General features: G+C 46.6%; 1 pseudogene; it reads right to left on the reverse strand.

Annotated features, from left to right (window-relative positions):
* Positions 1-8,826: 8,826 nt before the first annotated feature.
* On the reverse strand, positions 8,827-8,944 carry LOC124778910 (annotated as a pseudogene).
* Positions 8,945-13,046: the final 4,102 nt, after the last annotated feature.

A 13,046-nucleotide genomic window follows, 5' to 3' on the forward strand; every position in this document is an offset into this window, starting at 1 on the left:
TGCTAAAGGGAACACCGTAATTGTCGTAAATGAACAGTCTACGCGAGGAATGGTCCACGGAAAACTGGTGTATTTGTTACTCATGTACTACCCACCAGCTTCCTCACGAGGTTCATTCGTGTTTGTACTTTGTTAGCTGTGTTGAAAATATGTTTATTATATGTTAGCATCCTGTCTAATATGACACGAATATAGTTTGGGTTATCGTTATATTTCACTAAGCCAAAAGAGACAAATCGTTGGCTGATCTTTGCTGATGCTAGACGATTAGAGAGGTGAAAAAAACGTATTTCTGTTTTAGAATAATTAGGTTTAATTGGCATGTCTTACAATATTAATAGGGTTTAGTGAGCCTGTCAGGTGTTGTTCTCATTCAGAAATATATTTACTCTCATATGAAACTGCAAGATCACCTGCAAATTGGAGTTTCCGGAAGGTCAAGTTCGGCAGGTTTCCTGTGTACACCGGAGCAAGAACAGAGCCTTCAGGCAAGCCATCATTGAGTACACAGCATCTGCTGTTATTTTCACATTGATATACTTCAAACTGCAGATTGCTCAACATGTTGCTTAAGAGGTTGCCTAGTGTTTTACAATAAATTATTTTCATAAAATTCAATATTAGACCCTCGCGTTGCACAACTACAGCTGCATCCATACTCCGCAAGCCACCTGACGGTGTGTGGCGGAGGGTACCTTGAGTACCTCTGTCGGTTCTCCCTTCTATTCCAGTCTCGTATTGTTCGTGGAAAGAAGGATTGTCGGTATGCTTCTGTATGGGCTCTAATCTCTCTGATTTTATCCTCATGGTCTCTTCACGAGATATACGTAGGAGGGAGCAATATACTGCTTGACTCTTCGGTGAAGGTATGTTCTCGAAACTTTAACAAAAGCCCGTACCGAGCTACTGAGCGTCTCTCCTGCAGAGTCTTCCACTTGAGTTTATCTATCATCTCCGTAAAGCTTTCGCGATTACTAAATGATCCTGTAACGAAGCGCGCTGCTCTCCGTTGGATCTTCTCTATCTCTTCTATCAACCCTATCTGGTACGGATCCCACACTGCTGAGCAGTATTCGAGCAGTGGGCGAACAAGCGTACTGTAACCTTCTTCCTTTGTTTTCGGATTGCATTTCCTTAGGATTCTTCCAATGAATCTCAGTCTGGCATCTGCTTTACCGACGATCAACACTAACGTAAGTTGCCAGTAGGTCAACGAAAACTGGTAGCCGGCATCTGCGTGAGTGGTCAATAGAGCACTAGCTCGCAGCAGCTTCTATGACGTCTAAATCCAGGATGAGTGGCCAGTAACTGCATCGACCATGGACGGCCACATAGATTACCTCTTCCAATAGCACAAAACCGACGAACACGGGGCATTCTGCATACAAAAAGAGCCGTTAATGTTGTTAATTGCTGCTGTCACTACTCTTTAATTGTTTTGACTCCCAAGATGTTTGCATGCATCTTTGCTCACTGATGATTTTCGCTGAGTAACTTGAGGCAGTCGTTGGAGACTATGTGATACGATCCACAGTAATGGAATTGCAGAGACTGTGACATACCACTCGACAGAAAAGACTTGCGACGTAGTGAGCCCACTTCTCCAGCCGCTCTTCCGGCCCTCACGATATGGAGAGTGACACTTCTGCTTGCACTACAAGGCAGCACTCTCACTTTTCACCAGAGTTGATAGCATGACTCTGCACTCCAAACTCTGTGAATATTTGTAGTACATATATCGCCAAATGCAATTGTGCTCAGAGACGCAAATGGAATAACTGAATTGCAGTTAACATTCCATCCAAGCCAAGGGTTCTCTGACGCAGTGGATTGTGTTTTAGTAGCTTCATTTCATTAAAGATCTCGATTAATAACTCAGTTGCATGTTTTCATGTATATTATTTTCTGATAGCCTTCACACAGCACAACTCTTTGATTTCATCTTCGGTTATTCACCTTCAGAAATCAGGCGATACACTTCTTCCAAATGTAGGCTTATCAAAGATAGCTCTACCACATAACTTGCGCCCAACTTAGTGCTACCAAAAATAGCTACTACATAATCGACACCGTAAATGGAGCCTGACAGAGCTTGCTACAGTGCGTTAAATTTCTTTATGTTAAGAGTCAGCTGCTAGTAGTCGAGAACGAGCCACCGACTTTTTTAAAAATTTAGAAGTAACTCTGAGAAGCAAGCAATTTGGAGAAGAGCAAAGAGAAAGTAAGTTAATGACATCATCGTTGAGCCGGAAGCAGAATTTAAAGACGTCCAGGGAAAGGTATCAGACAAAAGTTTGTCAAAGACCTAACCAACGATAGTGAAATCGCCGAAGGATGGAATGATTACTTTGACCAGCTTTTTAACTGTACTGAACACGAAGTACGGTTTTTTTCCACAGCTGACCCAGATTAGCCTCTGCCGACATTGGATGGGATCAAAACCAAATGAAATAACTTAGGAAGAATGAGAGCCGAGATGAAGACGGAATACTGGTCGAGATGATCAGGAAAGGAGGCGAGAAACTTACAGAAACACTACACCGTCTGATACAAACATTCTGGACCACTACCAGCAGAATGGAAAATGGTTTTGAACTGTCCAGTCCCTAACAAGGGTGACAAATTGAAATGTGACAGCTACTGAGTAGTCACTCTGCTTAATGTATGCTATAAGATCGTGTCCAACAGCCTTCATACAAAGGATTGTCCGCAACTCGTGATCGTGCGGCAGCGTTCTCGCTTCCCGCGCCCGGGTTCCCGGGTACGATTCCCGGCGGGGTCAGGGATTTTCTCTGCCTCGTGATGACTGGATGTTGTGTGATGTCATTAGGTTAGTTAGGTTTAAGTAGTTCTAAGTTCTAGGGGACTGATGACCATAGATGTTAAGTCCCATAGTGCTCAGAGCCATTTGAACCATTTTGAACAAAGGATTCAAAGCTTTTTAGCATCATTAACTGGTGAATATAAGAAAAGTATTCGATCATGGCTGGCCGCGGGTGCCGAACGGTTCTAGGCTCTTCAGTCCGGAACCGCGCGACTGCTACGGTCGCAGGTTCGAATCCTGCGTCGGGCATGGATGTCCTTAGGTTAGTTAGGTTGAAGTACTTCTAAGTTCTTGGACTGATGACATCCGATGTCAAGTCCCATAGTGCTCAGAGCCATCTGAACCATATTCGATCATGCTGATCAATGGTAAGGTCACGTTTTTGTTCTCCCCCAGCACACTGGAAAAACAAGAGAACACTGCACATTTTTTTTGTTGATTTACGGAAGGCCTATGACAGCATATTTCACAAGAGTGAAGCTAGGTGGCTATGGAATTTTTCGTGTAGTAAAGGCTATTTCTTATTTGGGTTGAAGTTTAATTATTTCTGCTTGTCTTTCGGTTTATCTGGTGGAGTTATTGTTAGATTTATTTGCTTTCGTCAAGTTGATTTAAAGTGTTTAATTCCTTATTCTTCTGTTGCTCACATAAGAATGGTTATTGGTGGATTAATCACTATGAATTGATGGGGTTGTATGGGTTCACTTTCTTTAATAGTCGGTCATAGTTTATGTTCTCCTGGTTTGTTTTGCGTGTCTAATATTATTTATGAACGTTTAGGTAGACGAAGATTATTAATTAACAAAGGTATAATTAATATGATGCCTAGAATTTTGAATGCTATAGAAACTCATCAACCTAGTACAGATCGGCCTAAATGAACCACGCAGTAAGGTGAAGATGGAAAACCGAGCAACAAATTACTCCGAAACTGTGACGGGTCTCAGGCACGGAGATGGTTATACCCTAACCTGTTCAATTCCTGTACAGTTTTATCCTTGAGAGGATCATATGTAAGACTTTTAAACAGAACTTCGAAGGGATCCAATTCGAAGGAAGAACCTGACATATTTGCCTACTCAGCAGCTCTGAAGAGAAACTGAAACAAATGGCCAGGGCACTGGAGATGGCCGCCAGCAAATTCGGCCTACACATGAACAAAACCAAAACGGTTTACTCGTTACGAATGGTAGCCAAGTTCACGATACTGGACAACTATAACACTGCGGATGGGATACCGGTCCTGCAAGAGCGTCCGCGAATTTAGATACCTGGCAGCACTTATCATGGAGAGCTTGTGATGCGAAGCAGAGATCAACGCCATAATCCAGCAGAAAATCGATCCTCCTACAGCCTAACACAACAGCTTCGCTCCAGATGTTTCTTTAGACAGTTCAGGATTCGGCTGTATAAGACCTTGATCCATTCCAGGGGACTTTATGGCCGTGAGACGAGGAGTATCCGAAAGCAGGACTTCCATGAACATCTCATATTTGAGAGCTAAGTGCTGCGGAAGATCTCGGGTGCTGGACTCAAAGACGGTTAGATGGAGAATCAGAATCAGCGATGAATTAGATGAACAGTACCGAACTGCCAATACAGCAGCAATCATCAGAAGCAAGCGACCACAGCGATGTGCTATGGCTCGGATGGATGGCGAGGAAGACGACGGGTGGTCATGAAAGCTGCTGGATTTCATCCTCACAGGTGGGAGACCACCGGGAAGACCAAGGAAAAGGTGGAGGGATGGTGTCCGTGAAGACAGGCAACAGTCATTAATTGTTACTGAACGGAGGGCAGATGGCAGAGATTGATAGAAGACGATGAAGAAGGAAACATGTTGCAGCTCGCGATCCGTTGGGCCTGATCGCGTAAAAGTAAAATAAGTAAGAAAACACATTGAGGTGACAAAAGCCATGTGATGCCTCCTAATATATTGTCGGACCTCCTCTGCTTGGCATAGTGCAGCGACTCGACGTGTCATGGACTGAACAAATCGTTGGAAGTCCTCTGCAGAAATGTTGAGCCATGCTGCCTCTATAGCCGCCCATAAATTCGGAAGGGTTTACGGTGCAGTATTTTGTGCAGAGTTGAACTCTCACTTATGTCCCATAAAGTTTTGATGGGATTCATGTCGGGCGATCTGGGTGGTTAAATCATTGACTAGAATTGTCTAGGAAGTTCTTCAAACGAATCGAAAATAACTGTGTCCTGGTGACATGGCGCCTTGCCACCCATAAAAATTCCGTCGTTGTTTGGGATCATGACGTCCATGAGTGGCTGCATACGGTCTCCAAATAGCCGAAAGTAACAATTTCCAGCGAATGATCAGTTCTGTTGGTCCAGACGACCCAATCCATTTCATGTAAACACAGCCCACACTATTACAGAGAAATCACTAGCTTGCAGAGTGTCTTGTTGACATGGCTTCGTGAGGTCTGGGCCGCGCTCGAACTTTGCAGTCAACTCTTACCAACTGAAATCGGGACTCATGTGACCAGGCCAGGATTGTCCAGTCTTCTAGGGCTGAACGATATGACCACAAGCATGGGCCCATTAACGCCAAATTTCGTGGCATTGTCCGATCGGATACGTTCTTCATACGCCCCGCATTCATTTCTGCGGTTATTTAACGCAGTGTTGCTTGTCTGGTAGCACTGACAATGCTAGGAAAAGCTGCTGCGCTCAGTAGTGAAGTGAAGAACGTCGGCCACTGTGTTGTCCGTGGTGAGAGGTAAGATCTGAAATGTGGTATTCTCGGCTCACCGTTGACACTGTGGCTAACAGAGTACTGAGTTCCCTAACATTTTCCGAAATGGATCTACCAATCCGCGTTCTAAATCTGTTAATTCCCGTTGTGCGGCCATAATCACGTCGGAAACCTTTTCACTTGAATGGACTGATCACAAATGAAAGCTCCGCCAATGAATTGTCCTCGAATACCTTGTGTATACGACACTACCGCCATCTGTATGTACACATATCGCTATGCCATGACTTTTGTCACCTGAGGGTATTTAACCATTCAGAAGGTTAGGCGGATGTTCCATAAGGTTATGCTTAATTCACGTTTTCCGACTCTATAAAATATTGCTTACGTGGTGGTGCTGTGGTCGTATTGATTGTAAACTTGAGTCGTTTTCTTGATTCACAGTTATTCGGATATTATGCTAGTTTCTATTTTTGGACAAGGTTACTTTTTTACCGGCAGTGTGCTCGGTGCGTGCAGAGTTCACTCAAAAGAAGGCAACCTCGCCTGAATCGCTGCTAAACATAGCGAGGCGCACGCATCTCCGTGCCGCCGTGGGCGGGTCTGCACGCGAGGCCCAGAGTGGCAGGCGAGTTCCGCCACAGAAGCGAGTTTGAGAGCGGCGCCGGCCGTGCAGCGCCGAGCTGTGCTGTGCTCTGCAAGCGGCAGCCGCCGGGCCGCGCCGCGCCGCGCCGCGCCTCGGGTCGATACGTCCTCCACCCCCGCACGCGCCGCGCCGGCCGTTACGCAAGGCCTCGTGACGTCACGTCCGGCGCCCTGAATGACTGCTGCCGTGGGTGGATCGCTCCGACTGGCCCGAGCGCGACGGTAAACAAAATAACGAAGTATGGAGCAGGCATCGCAAGAGACGTGTAGGCAGTGACCCGATACTGTTCGTTAACGGGCTACAAAATCAATAATCTTAAACGAATTCGTTAACAGTTGAGTGGCCGAGTGCCAGCGGGACGTGTTGTAATATTTGAGGAAAACAATATTTTAAAACTTGCTGGCACATTAAAACTGTGTGCCGCACCAGTCAAGTCAAGATCCCAGAGCCGAGTCCCGGTTCGGCAGAATGCTTTATGTAAATTGAAGGTGCAGGGCAGGAGGGGGAAGGGAGCGAGAAAGGAAAGGGAAGGAACTATTGATGTCAACTGCACCGGGACTTTGTGCAGAATCAGCGGCGAGTGAAAATGTTTGCTGGACCGGGATTCGAACCCGGGATCTCTTAGTTACTAGGCAGTTGCGTTAACCGCTGCCCCATCCGGACACAGTGTTTATCGCACGTGCGCGAATTATCTCGGGTCCCTTCGCCTCTCCACCGACTCATATTCCCATCGACCGGCACCCATTCGTAGTCCCCGCCCATGTCCTCTTTGCTTGCTACACTGAAGCGCCAAAGAAACTGGTATAGGCATGCGTATTCATATAAAGAGATATGTACAGGCAGAATACAGCGCTGCGGTCGGCAGTGCCTATATAAGACAACAAGCGACTGGCACAGTTGTTAGATCGGTTACAGCACTACAGATTTAAGTGAGGTTGAAAGTGGTGCTATGGTCGGCGTACGAGTGATAGGACACAGCATCTCAGAGGCAGGCGATGAAGTGGGGATTTTCCCGTACGACCATTTCACGAGTGTACCATCAATATCAGGAACCCGGTAAAACATCAAACCTCCGACATCGCTACGGCCGGAAAAAGATCCTGCAAGAACGGGACCAACGACGACTCCAGAGAATCCTTCAACGTCACAGAAGTGCAACCCTTCCGCTAATTGGTGGAGAGTTCATTGCTGGGCCGTCAACAAGAGTCAGCGTGCAAAGCATTCAACGAAACATGATCTATATGAGCTTTCGTAGCCTAAAGCCCATTCGTCTACCCTTGATGACTCTGCAGCGGAGTTTGCGCTGATGTGAAACTGCCTGGCAGATTAAAACTGTGTGCCGAACCGAGACCTTTGCCTTTCGCGGACAAATGCTCTACCAACTGAGCTGCCCAAGCACGACTCACGACCAGTTCTCACAGCTTTACTTCCACCGATACCTCGTCTCGTACCATCCAAACTTCACAGAAGTTCTCCTGTGAAACTTGCGGAACTAGCACTCCTGAAAGAAAGGATACTGCGGAGACATGGGTTTGTCATAGCCTGGGGGATGTTTCGAGAATGAAATTTTCACTCTGCAGCGGAGTTTCGCAGGAGAGCCTCTGTGAAGTTTGGAAGGTAGGAGACGAGGTACTGGCACAAGTAAAGCTGTGAGGACGGTTTGTGAGTCGTGCTTGGGTAGCTCAGTCGTAGAACACTTGGCCACGGAAGGCATAAGTCCAGTGTTCGAGTATCGGTCCAGCACGCAGTTGTAATCTACCAAGCAGTTTCCGACATTGGACTGTTGATGACTGGAAACATGTTGCCTAGTCGGACGAGTCTCGTTTCAAATTGTATCGAGAGAAAAAGTCACCAATTCGAACACACTATGCTCTTGGCACTAGCCGTCTTGAGTCTATTAACAGTTTTCCTGCGTATTACCTTGAGCAGAATACAGAACTGTAGCTTGTGTACAAGCATCACGCTTTCCACTTTGCTGTTGCCGTGAGATGACACCCTCCAGTATGTGGTAAACATTCATCACAACCACTCTCCTTTGTCACTTCTATGACTGTCTCATGTATGGCGCCCCCTGGTGCAGGGTGGGGCGGCTACGAGCCAGAATGACGTGAGAGGTGGTGGACGCGAGGTGGGAACCCAGGTGTCTCCAAGGAAAGGCAGCTGCTAATGTAACAAGTTCTTTTACTGACGCATCTACGCTGCTTGACACACTCGGTCAGCGGCTGGCGGACCACTGACTTGGTGATGGGCTGGCTGCCCACATACTCCGCGTTGCTGCCACAGAACTACGCCGCGCCGACGGCCTCGTTATGTAAGCCGGCTGCGTGGTCCCGCGCCAGCGGTATGCTGAGTCGACGCTTCTGCGTTCACTACGACGTCAGACACCGTCCGGTGGCCTCACGGCGGGAGATGTCCACAGCGCTCAGACGCCTATCCGGCCGCTGGTGTGCAAGGAAAGCGACCCGCTGCCCCTGAGCAGGAGCCAGTTTTGCTGATGGTGATGACCTAGAGAGGATGCGGATAGGAGGGGTGTGGGGTCAGCACACCGTTCTCCCGGTCGTACGATGGTATTCTTGACCGAAGCCGCTACTATTCGGTCGAGTAGCTCCTCAATTGGCATCACGAGGCTGAGTAAACCTCGAAAAATGGCAACAGCGCATGGTGCCCTGGATGGTCACCCATCCAAGTGCCGACCACGCCCGACAGCGCTTAACTTCGGTGATCTCACGGGAACCGGAGTATCCACTGCGGCAAGGCCTTTGCCTCAATAAATAATGCAACAAATTTTTTTCGTGGACAATTTCGGTTGACGAAATGTGGCATTTGCTGTGGGACATCATGGAATATTCTCGCTTCAGTCCCAAGAGTTTCATGACGTTCTAATAGGCGGCGGTGCTATACGTAGCGTTCAAAATGGCATCTTAACGGAGGTGCGTTCCAAGCAGAGAAATGTCAACGAGTTTCATTTGGCGAAAAACCATGGCATCGCAGATAGTCATAGGCGCTTGTTGAATGTCTACGGAGACCTGGCAGTGAACAAAAGCACGGTGAGTCGTTGGACGAGGCGTTTGTCACCATCGCAGCCAGGTCACGCAAACGTGTCCGATCTCCAGCGTGCCGTCCAGCCGCACACAGCTGAGACTCCTCCAGCTCTGGAGCATGCGGACAGTTTCATTCGAGATGATGGACGGGTCTCAATCAAACACCTCGCTGCACAACTGGACGTCTCTGTTGGTAGTGCTAACACACTGGTCCACCAATTCGGGTAGCCAAAGGCGTGTGCACGCTGGGTTCCTCGCCGCCTAACAGAATATCGTAAAGAGCAACGAAGGACCATCTGTGCGGAATTGCTTGCGCGTTACGAGGCTCATCGTGACAATAATTTGTCGAACATCGTACCAGACATTGAAACATGGTTTCATCTCTTCGAAATGGAAAGATAACGGCAATACATGGGGTGGAGCCACACCACCTCTCCTCCAAAGAAAACTTCAAATCCTCACCTTCATCCGCTAAATTCATGGAAACGGTCTTCTGGGACTCTTAAGGGGTTATTCTACACTACTGGCCATTAAAAGTGCTACACCAATAAGAAATGCAGATGGTAAACGGGTATTGATTGTACAAATATATTAGACCTATACTAGAACTGACATGTGATTACATTTTCACGCGATTTGGGTGCATAGATCCTGAGAAATCAGTACCCAGAACAATCACCTCTGGCTGCAATAACGACCTTGATACGCCTGGGCATTGAGTCAAAAAGAGCTTGGATGGCGTATACAGGTACAGCTGCCCGTGCAGCTTCAACACCATACCACACTTCATCAAGAGTAGTGACTGGCGTTGTTGCTGAGAGATCTGGAGAATGCGCTGGCCAGCAGAAAGGCCCGTATAGGGCCTGCAACATGCGGTCGTGCATTATCCTGCTGAAATGTAGGGTTTCGCAGGGATCGAATGAAGGGTAGAGCCACGGGTCGTAACACATCTGAAATGTAACGTCCACTGTTCAAAGTGCCGTCAGTGCGTACAAGAGGTGACCGAGACGTGTAACCAATGGCATCCCATACCATCAAGCCGGGTGATACGCCAGTATGGCGATGACGGATACACGCTTCCAATGTGCGTTCACCGCGATGTCGCCAAACACGGATGCGACCATCATGATGCTGTAAACAGAACCTGGATCCAATCGAAGAAATAACGTTTTGCCATTCGTTCCCCCAGGTTCGTCGTTGAGTACACCATCGCAGGCGCTCCTGTCGGTGATGCACCGTCAAGGGTAACCGCAGCCACGGTCTCCGAGTTGATAGTCCATGCTGCTGCAAACGACGTCGAACTCTTTGTGCAGATGGTTGTTGTCTTGCAAACGTCCCCATCTGATGACTCAGAGATCGAGACGTGGCTGCACGATCCGTTACAGCCATGCGGATAAGATGCCTGTCGTCTCGACTGCTAGTGATCCGAGGCCGTTGGGATCCAGCACAGCGTTCCGTATTACGCTCCTGAACCCACCGATTCCATATTCTGCTAACAGTCATTGGATCTCGACCAACGCGAGGAGCAATGTCGCGATACGATGAACCTCAATCGCGATAGGCTACAATCCGACCTTTTTTAAAGTCGGAAACGTGATGGTACGCATTTCTCCTCCTTTCACGAGGCACCACAACAACGTTTCACCAGGCAACGCCGGTCAACTGCTGTTTGTGTATGAGAAATCGGTTGGAAACTTTCCTCGTGTCAGCACGTTGTAGGTGTTGCGATCGGCGCCAACCTTGTGTGAATGCTCTGAGAAGCTAATCATTTGCATATCACAGCATCTTCTTCCTGTCGGTTAAATTTCGCGTCTGTAGCACGTCATCTTCGTGATGTAGCAATTTTAATGGCCAGTAGTGTATTTGATATCCTCCCTCATGGAGCAATTATCGGCTCTCTTAGGAAACTGAGCAAAACGACTTCAGCGTTTTCGTCGTCACAATAATGCATCCCTGTTCTAACGCAAGGTCTATCACAAGTCTGTGCACCAAAGAGGAGCTCACAAAACATAATTGGACAGTTCTGCCTCATCCACCCCACAGCCGAGTCTCGCATCCTCCGACTTCTCTCTGTTTGGCCCAATGCACTCCGCAGCAAGCAGTAACTGGATGATAAGGGGGTTATTGATGCAGCAAGACGTTGGCTCCAACGTCGGCCAGTGGTACCGTGCGGGCATACAGGCCCTCCCGGTAAGGTTGCGTAAGGCCGTCGCATTGAACGGAGATTATGTTGACAATCAGAGTTTTGTAGCCAAAAGAGTGGAGAATAATACATTGTATTAGAATCACCAGAAAAACCAACGTGCTTTCATAAAAATAAGAATGTGTTTCATTACTTATTAAACACCCCTCTTAAATGGCTTGAAAAACATAAGGTACATTTTCAAATACTTTCCTTGATCTCAAATTTCCAGAGTTTAATCCGGTGAAACATCTATGCCATCTCTTCAATTGTCTCATTAATTCCCTGGTCGCAGATTTGAGTCCAGTAATTAGAATTCTTTTATTTATGTTACGCACGTATCTCAGAACTTTCCAAGTAGTGGGCCGGAGCTGAGGAATTAATACTTTTTCAAATATCGAGTATGTGAGCCAAGTACAAGGTATGGGAATTACAACCTACATGGTTAGGTATCATTGATAATGTCTTAGGAGGAGGGGGAGGAGGAGGAGGAGGAGGAGGAGGAGGAGGAGGAGGAAGGGGAGGGGGAAGAGGAGTAAATTACTATTACTACTAGTTTTCTACAGTACCAAAAAATGAGTCCAATTCCTCATCAATTGGGCTATAACTCGTTGGAAGTTCGAATCCTCCCTCGGGCATGGGTGTGTGTATTGTCATAAGCGTAAGTTAAAGTTAGATTAAGTATTGCGTAAGCTTAGGGACCAATGACCTCAGCAGCTTGCTCCCATAAGACCTTACCATAAAATTTGGACTATTAACTCCTGCGCCTTACAACTGACATGGATATTCAGTACTTGAAAAAGTACAACCTCTGGACGTCAAACTCACGATATGAGAAGTAAGGAAATACTTGTTTCATGAAAATAGCAACATTTCCCAATGAAATTCAATTTGTGAGCTGAGAAGTATGGAAAACCTGTGCAAGTGTCGAAATACCGAAAATATCATAGTCCCCTAAATGGGTCTTGAACGACGAACTTCACAGGTGGAAAATCTCTATGTCAGAGGAACAACATGTAGGCTATTTATAATTGAACGAGAGTTCTTTATTATTGTTATTATTATTGTTATTATTATCATTACTATTGAACAATCTGTTTTTTATGAATTTACTGCCCCCATCCACATTAAGTACCGTTAGGACAGTAATTAGAATTCTCGTTCAGCATCTACTCATATTTACATTGCAAGGTAGCACTGCAGATAACATGGCGTATGATACCTGTAGAAATCCATCAGCACATAATATGGTCACATCCGCATGTGTACCTGCTGCGTGTGCTGCAAACGGCAGTTATTGTGAATACTAATAGTTGTTCATAACAATGTAACACTGCAGTGTACAATACAAACTTAATCTTTTCCTTAAATTTCGTGCAAGGTGTTGAGATTTCCATGCGTTCGTAGGGAATTAAAACTTCTGACACGAATTATTACATTTATTCTTCCTCATAAGTACAATCATCATCATCACCATCATCATCACTATCATTACCAACTACTTCAAGCTTTTGACCGACGAATGTAAACTCGTCTCCTCGTGCTAGGTTCGTTATTTACATTTAGTCGGCAGCCACCTGTTGTTGGACAACAGAGTACCGTGGGATCTTTCTTTTACAGCTCAGTTTCAAAATTACAGTTTT

Source organism: Schistocerca piceifrons, chromosome 2 (assembly GCF_021461385.2).
Source record: "Schistocerca piceifrons isolate TAMUIC-IGC-003096 chromosome 2, iqSchPice1.1, whole genome shotgun sequence".
NCBI lineage: Eukaryota > Metazoa > Arthropoda > Insecta > Orthoptera > Acrididae > Schistocerca > Schistocerca piceifrons.